Here is a 7,893-nt window from a genome sequence, read left to right on the forward strand (position 1 = left end):
TGATTTCAAGTCATGAAATTTATGAAAACTCAACACAAATATTGAGATGAACTATGAAATAATTATTAATAGATTGTATTATAGATTACTGAAGAGTCATTTCTCTGCTATAATCACTGTAACTTCATTCAGAAATATTCATTATAAACTGATTATAACTCTGAAGAAATTTTCTGACATCTGAAGTCATCAGAATGCAGATAATAAAAGAAAAATAATCAGAAAATTACTACTGAGCTGATAAGTTACTCTATCAGATAATGATTTTTAATAATACTAACTTTCTAATTTGAAGAAAATCATATGAAAATAATCATATATCAGTACTCTGATTTCATAACTCTTATTTAATAACTTCTATGAATAATTACTTTACATGTGTATATCTCTGAATCTTTCTCTTTAATTAATTGAAAACTCTGAATTCTGAACACTTCTTTAAATACTTAATTCAAATCTTTATATTTCACATTGATTCTGTCTTCAGTTCAATCTTGAGACATACTACAAAGTTAATATATAATATCTAGAATCAGAGTTAAAGAATTATTAAAGAATATCTCTCACAGTGAATATATAAACTAGTATAAATAATCTTACATTTATAAGAGTTATATATTATTACATTGATAAGAACTGAACTTATTAAGAGATATTAATTGAATTTGAATCATTGATCAGTAGTCATACTGAGAATTATATAACAGAGATAATAATGACTGTGATTAAAAATAACTATTGAGATATTAGTCTCAGTCTTCTTATAATTACAACTGACAATACTGTGAATAACTACACTATAATGAAGAGCTTAAAGCAAAAATTGACTTTGCATTTCTGAAATAATAAACAAGATTATATTCTCTGCATTACTCATGTGATTCAACTTGTGATGTAAACACTGATAAAGAATCTTAATATTGAGATGAAGAATAATGAGATAACTGATTCTTGAGATAAGAATGAGATCAAAGTGATTACTTAAGTAACTTTTACATTCACTTTATAAAAGATAATATTTTTTAATAACACTTTTTGATATTGTTTTTTAATAATGCTTATTAATAACACTACTGTTAATTTTGAATAGATTGACTAATAATTTAAATATCACAGATTTGAAATATTATTAATGTGATTTGTATCTTCTCTAAACAATAATAATAATTTCATAATATTCAATAAATAAATAAATCAGTCACATCACTGAATATGATACAGAATATTAGAATATAATGAAGTTCAATATATAAGATAACTATTCAGACTCTTTAATTGTATCAGATAATTAATCATTGAGTGTAACACTCTGATTGAGAAAAGATTCAGATATTGAAACTTTCTGATATGAAGTGAACTCAGTTGAAATATATGATTGATTTACTGTTTCAGTTTTATAAGATAATGAAGACAGTCTCAATCACTTATATACTAATGCTGCAGTCAGTCTGATGAGTGTATAACAGTTTATTTACTTATCTTAAGAAGCAGTTGAATCATTTAAAAAGAAATTCAGTCTGAAATAATGCTATAGTGCAGGCTATTATTACTGTAAGAGATAAACTAGTATATTACTACAGCAAAACTGAACAATCTTTTACAGAGTACTATACTGTAGCAGCTCTACTAGATCTCTTCTATTGAGTTAATATCTACACTTCTCAAGATTGAACAGAGGAGAAATGAGACTTATATATTCAATTAGTCTGAGACTACTACAATATCAACTATCAGAGATTTGAATGAGCAGATATTTAAGATATGAAGACAGTGAAATACAATTCTCTAATAAGTAATGATTTTTGATAACACTTCATATCACATAGAACTATAATACTAACTTTGAAACAGAACTTATATACATTGATTGTAACTGAAAATCAGACAAAACTACATGCTTATAAAACTGAATTTGACTGCTATCTTCAAGATGATCTGATGAATTTACATGCTAAATCAATTCTAGAGTTATGAAAAATTGTTAAGAGTATATATTCAACTGTTGTACTGATAACATGTGATATTCTGATAATTTCATTGATAGAGGTGAGAATGAAGTGAAAGTTCAACTCAAGTTAAGATATTTATCACTATCACTGAGAATAATTATAAGAAGAAATAATCAAGAAACTCATGATTGTAAAATATGAAATTATCAGACAGTTTAATATCTCTGATCATAGTATATCAGAGAAGTGTAGTTTTCATAAGAAAGTGAAGAATAAACTTATATAAGAATGTATTTAGTTGTTTTATGAGCATTACTAATAATCATTATCAAATTCTGATTATATAAGTAATCACTGAATGAACTGAATAAGACTGATTTTAATCTTCAGTCTCAGTCTTATTCTGATTTTGAAAGAATGATCATCTTTCACAGTTTATTCTGAGAAATTACTCTCATTTCACTGTTCTTGAATTAAATCTAGTCATTTTTCACATCATTTCTCTCAGAAATGATTCATTTTCAGATTTTTTTGAGGCTTGGTCCTGGTGAGACTCACATCAAGAATCACATTAAGAAATGTATGAGATCAGATCAAATAAGATTAAATGTGAAATTCATAATCTCACTGATCAGTCTATCTAATTATCACTTCTTTGTATTTTTCTATATTCTTATTATCTTGACATGGTCTCAACATCTGTATTTCCTTCTGTATAATCAACACTTAACCTGTATTTAACATCACGCAAGAACTCATTATAAGCTTCACTTGTATATGAGTATAATGAAAGAATAATAATAATAATAATAATAAGAAACTTATAAGAGTTATTTTTAAATTATAAGATCTCTCTAAAACTTGAAGAAGATTTACAGAAACTGTAATTGTCACAGATATTATAAATAATATATACTTAAAACTTGTATAACTTTAAAGACATAATTTATATATAGCTGTTTATAAGTCAGATTTATACTTTTAATTAATATTAACAAACTTACTTATAGAGATAGAATCAGTTAATACTGCAGAGTTAATTAGAGAAGATAAGCTTATTTATATAATAACTTTATAAATATCTGAGAACTTCATAGTTATAAAAACTGAGTTTCAGATATTAGAGAAATACTGAGATCTTATAGAGATATTCAATTCAGTTAAAATAACTGAGCTTTTATCTCACTGTAAGAAGAATCTGATAATAAATTTAATAAAAGAGTAGAAACTCCTCTAAGAATTAATCTATAAGCTCTCTTATTATAAGACAGAAGCTCTGCAGACTTATATAAAGAAGAATTTAAAGAATAACTTTATTTAATTTTTACAGATCTCTGCAGAAATCTCTATGATATTTATAAAGAAGAAGAATAAAGATTTCAGATTATATATAAACTATTATAATTTAAACTTTAAAACTATAAAAAGTTACTACTCTCTATTTCTGATTAAGAATGTAATTAATTATCTCACAGAAGATATTATATTCATATAACTGAATATAATTAATATATATACATAGCTGTAAATAGACTGATCACTGAGATTATAAATTTTACATTTGATCTCATTTGATCTGATCTTATACATTTCTTAGTGTGAATCCCGCTGAGACTAATCATTAAAAAAACATGAAAAGTGACTATTCATCAGATCTCAAAATGAGATCATAAGTTAGAAAAAATAAGAAAGTAATCTTATTTGATCTTATTTAGTCTCATTCTTGACATAAAGTTACTATTTTTAGACATTTTAAGGTTTTTTTTAGACTATTTTTAATTTTTTAAAAAGTAATGCTTTTTGATAACACTCAAATGAGATTTAAAGTCATTTAAAGCAATAAAAATAATTTAAATTGAGAAGTGAAAATCATGATCTCATTTGAAAAATATAATAAGAGTAGATAGTAAGTCTCACTGAGACAGTATGAAACTACTATATAATGTTAAAACTGTGTAATGAGATTAATCAAATTGATAATGAGATCATCAAATATTCTGGTCCTGATTTCAGACACAGTCACACAGTCAGTCTAACTGTAAATACAGTCTGAGAATGAATAAAAGACTGTTTTTAAAATCATACTATAAGATTATTTAAATATCTAGTAATATTTTTTAATTTAATAAATATCTCTATAATATTTCAGTCTTTTATTAATAAAATACTTTATATATATCTGAATATCTTTATAGTAATATATGTGAATAATGTAGTAATATACTCTGTAAAGAAGAAAGATTATACTAAGTATATATAAACTGTATTAAAGGTCTTGAATGAGACAGAACTGTATATTAAGCTTATAAAGTATAACTTCAGTATCTACTAGATTAATTTTCTAGAATATGTAATTATCATAGATAATATTCAGATAAAATCTTCATAGGTTAAAACTATTCTATTATAGCTGCAGTTAACTAGTATTTATAAGATTCAGATCTTTCAGAGTTTTATGAATTTCTATAGATAATTTATCTTTATATTTATAAGAATCTTCTTAACTCTTACAGATATACTGAAGAATGAAAATAAGAAGAAGTTATTTCATAAATAAAGAATAAAAGAATTATTAAGAAGAGAGAGCTATAAGAACTTTCTTATCTCAGAAGCTTACAGAGTCTTTATAAGATTAAAATAGATATTTATAGATATAATAATACTATTCTACTTTAATTTCTTACTCTTAATTATATTAAAGATAGATATCTTCTTCTTTACAATTTCAGAAATAGTTTTATAACTACAGTTAAATAAGAACTGAGTTTCAGTAATCTTTTTCTTATAAAAAATGTAACTTATAAAATTTAACTATAGTATTTATAATCAGAAGCTTCTTATAATAGTAATATTCTTCTATTACTAATATCACTATTTTAAGAGTCTTATAATAGTGATTACTATTAAAACTGATTATAATAGCTTATAATAGTTTACTTTAATTAAGAAACTCTTATAGTAGTAAATTTACTGAGTTCAGAAACTGAGTGAGTTCTGATTTAAGACAGAGTATATTAAGAAAACTAAGAACTCAGCAGATAGACTTTCTTACAGATCTGACTATATTAAGAAGATCAGAGTGATAAATATAGAGAGACTAGAGAAGACAGAAAAGCTTTATAAAATGCTCAGACTAAGTATTATAAAGAGACTGACTGAAGAGTCTTCTAATCTCTTATAAGAGAAAAGAAAGAAGAGAGAGAAGAAGTCTATATAACTTCTCTCTATAATACTAAGAGTTAACACTCTGAGAATCTCTGTAAGAATTCTTGAAGAGAGTATGTATAATCTGAAGAGTTTGCAGACTTTGAGAAGCATTACAAAAGACTTAATATAAGAAGAAATAGAGTATAAGTCTTTATAAGATCTTCTGTTCAGATGAACAGAACTGTAACTAAAGAATAAATATATTCAGTATATTCAGAAACTGCTTATAATAGAGATTAATTCTGCAGAAATAAAGAGTTAAAGAAACTTAAATAATTTCTTATAAAAAGAGAGCTGAATTTATATACTTATAAATAAGTTTCTATATATAGAACTTATTAAAAGATATTATAACTCTTCTCTAGTAAGTTATTTTATAAATATGTAAGAGGTCTACACTGAATAGATTGATATAATATATAGGTCTTATAATACAAACTGAAAAACGTTAGAGAAGAAAAGAAAGAGAAAGTGTGAAAATTAGTGATCAGAGTGAATATTTATATGTGTATATAATGATATATGCAGTGAAGCTTTGGAGCAGAAGAATAGAAATTTCATAGGTTTTCAGCTGAAGATCAGCGACTGAGAATTGAAATGATAGAAATCTGTGAAGTGTAACAGAATAGTCTATATGATTAATTAGACGCAGCCTGCCACATTAACCCTCTCTTTTCAGAAGTGATATAGAGTCACAGGTGTGTAGTTCTCATCAGTCAAGAGCTGCTATCTCAGATAACACAGAGCTCAGAGTTCAGATCAGATAATCATAGCTAACTTATTTCATAAGATATTATCAGCTGCAGCTGCAGAATCTCTTATTAGAATATCTTCAATCTCTCACTCAAGTTCATTATCTTCTTCTCTGATCTCTGATGACTGTCAATCAGAAGTCAGTTGAGAAGAGAATGAATCAATGATAGTGTAGTGAAGTAAGCTTATATAAAAGATATCATGAATCTCTGATAATATGTTAAGACAGTAATTATAACTGTCTAGAACTTCTATCACTTTATATTTAATATAACAGTAATTCAGTGTATGAGATGAGTATGTGATTTGTATATTCTTAAGATTCAATTATATCAGGTCTTCTATCTTATATTACTCAGTGAGATCTTAGTGAACATTAATTCAGTCTTCTTAATTCTGTTTAGTGCTTGTTATGAAGACTTCTACTCAGTTGTGAGTATCTTGAAGCTTTATCACTATATTATCAGTGATCTAAATTGAACTGTAAGAATTCAGTATGAAATATGTAATCTCTAGAAGATTTAATATCTTCATATAATATCTGTGTGTGAGAAAGAACAGGCTTACATCTGTTAAAACAGCATTTCAGTCATTGATAGCAACTTTAATATGCAGAAGAAGATTATATCAATTATCTTATAAGTGATTACAGAACTTATAAAGATAATTCTTTATAGTCTGAATTATCTATTCTGATATATCATCAGTCACAGAGTGATAGACAGTTAATTAACAGTGTATAATCTTGAGAACTTGACAGATTCTTATTCAGAGAGTACTTATGAATTGACAGTCTTAATCTGATACTATAGATTTTAGTAATTCATACATTTAATAGAACAGACTCTGTAGAAAAGCTTTAATAACTTATTCAGTATTTATATTATCACAAGATTTTAATATTATACTCTTACTTAATCAGTTTATAATGATCAGAATGTTTCTACAACTCTTACTCTCAGAGAGATTAATAGTAAAGTTAATTATTACATTTTATCAGATTCTATCAGAGATATTAAGTGATTTCAGCAGGTCTTTTCTATAATCTCTTTACAAGATAATGAAAGAATAATAGTTGCAGTTTTGAATAAAGTGTCTGATACTATTTAATATCTTAGGTTAATAGAATTCTCAAGAGATTATTTAATACAGTTATTCATAGTCTGAGTGACTGATTATATGTGAATCATACATCTCTTGTATTATTCACATGTGTAAGAGTTCAGAGTGAGAGACTCAGTATTATTCACAGAATTATAAAGTGTTATTATTATTAATTAAACATTCTAAGATATCAGTTCTTATATATAGTTCTGAAAGAAATCAGAGTACTTTTTATTATACTGCTTTAGTGAGTACTTGAAAAAGTTCATCAGTTTAAGCTACTGTATGTTATAGTTCATCTAATATAGATTTAAGAGAAGTTGAGATATCAGTGACAGTTGTAATCAGAGAAGTATATATAGTGTTATAAGCTGTTTTATCTTGATCAATTAATATCTTTGAATCTAAGAGCTGATGTTCTCAGTTCATTCAATAAGTGTCTGTTATATTGAAAGACATATCTTACTCTTATTATAAGAGAGTATCTGTTATCAAGTTCTGACTGCTAGAATGATAGTATATTGTAAAATGAAAGCAGCTTAAGAACTCAGATCATTACATCTATTATTCAGTAAGTTTACAGATAGTAGTAAAGTACTTGAGATTCTTATAATCTGTGATTATCTCAAATTCAGAGATACTTCAGAGTTCAGAGTCTTATTCTTCTAGATAGTGTATAATTATGAGAAGTTTCTTATCATAGATCTTATAATTGCATTCAGCAGGACTCAGTTTCTTAGACATGAAGATATATAATTATAAGATATCTTTATTATCATATTACAATATAGCATCTTCTGTGACATAGTCAGAGAAATTAGCTTCACTAACTATCTTATAATCAGAATTGAATATTATCAGCAGAGAGGTATTAATGAAT

This window comes from Blastomyces gilchristii (assembly GCF_000003855.2).
Source record: "Blastomyces gilchristii SLH14081 genomic scaffold supercont1.33, whole genome shotgun sequence".
Classification (NCBI taxonomy): Eukaryota; Fungi; Ascomycota; class Eurotiomycetes; order Onygenales; family Ajellomycetaceae; genus Blastomyces; species Blastomyces gilchristii.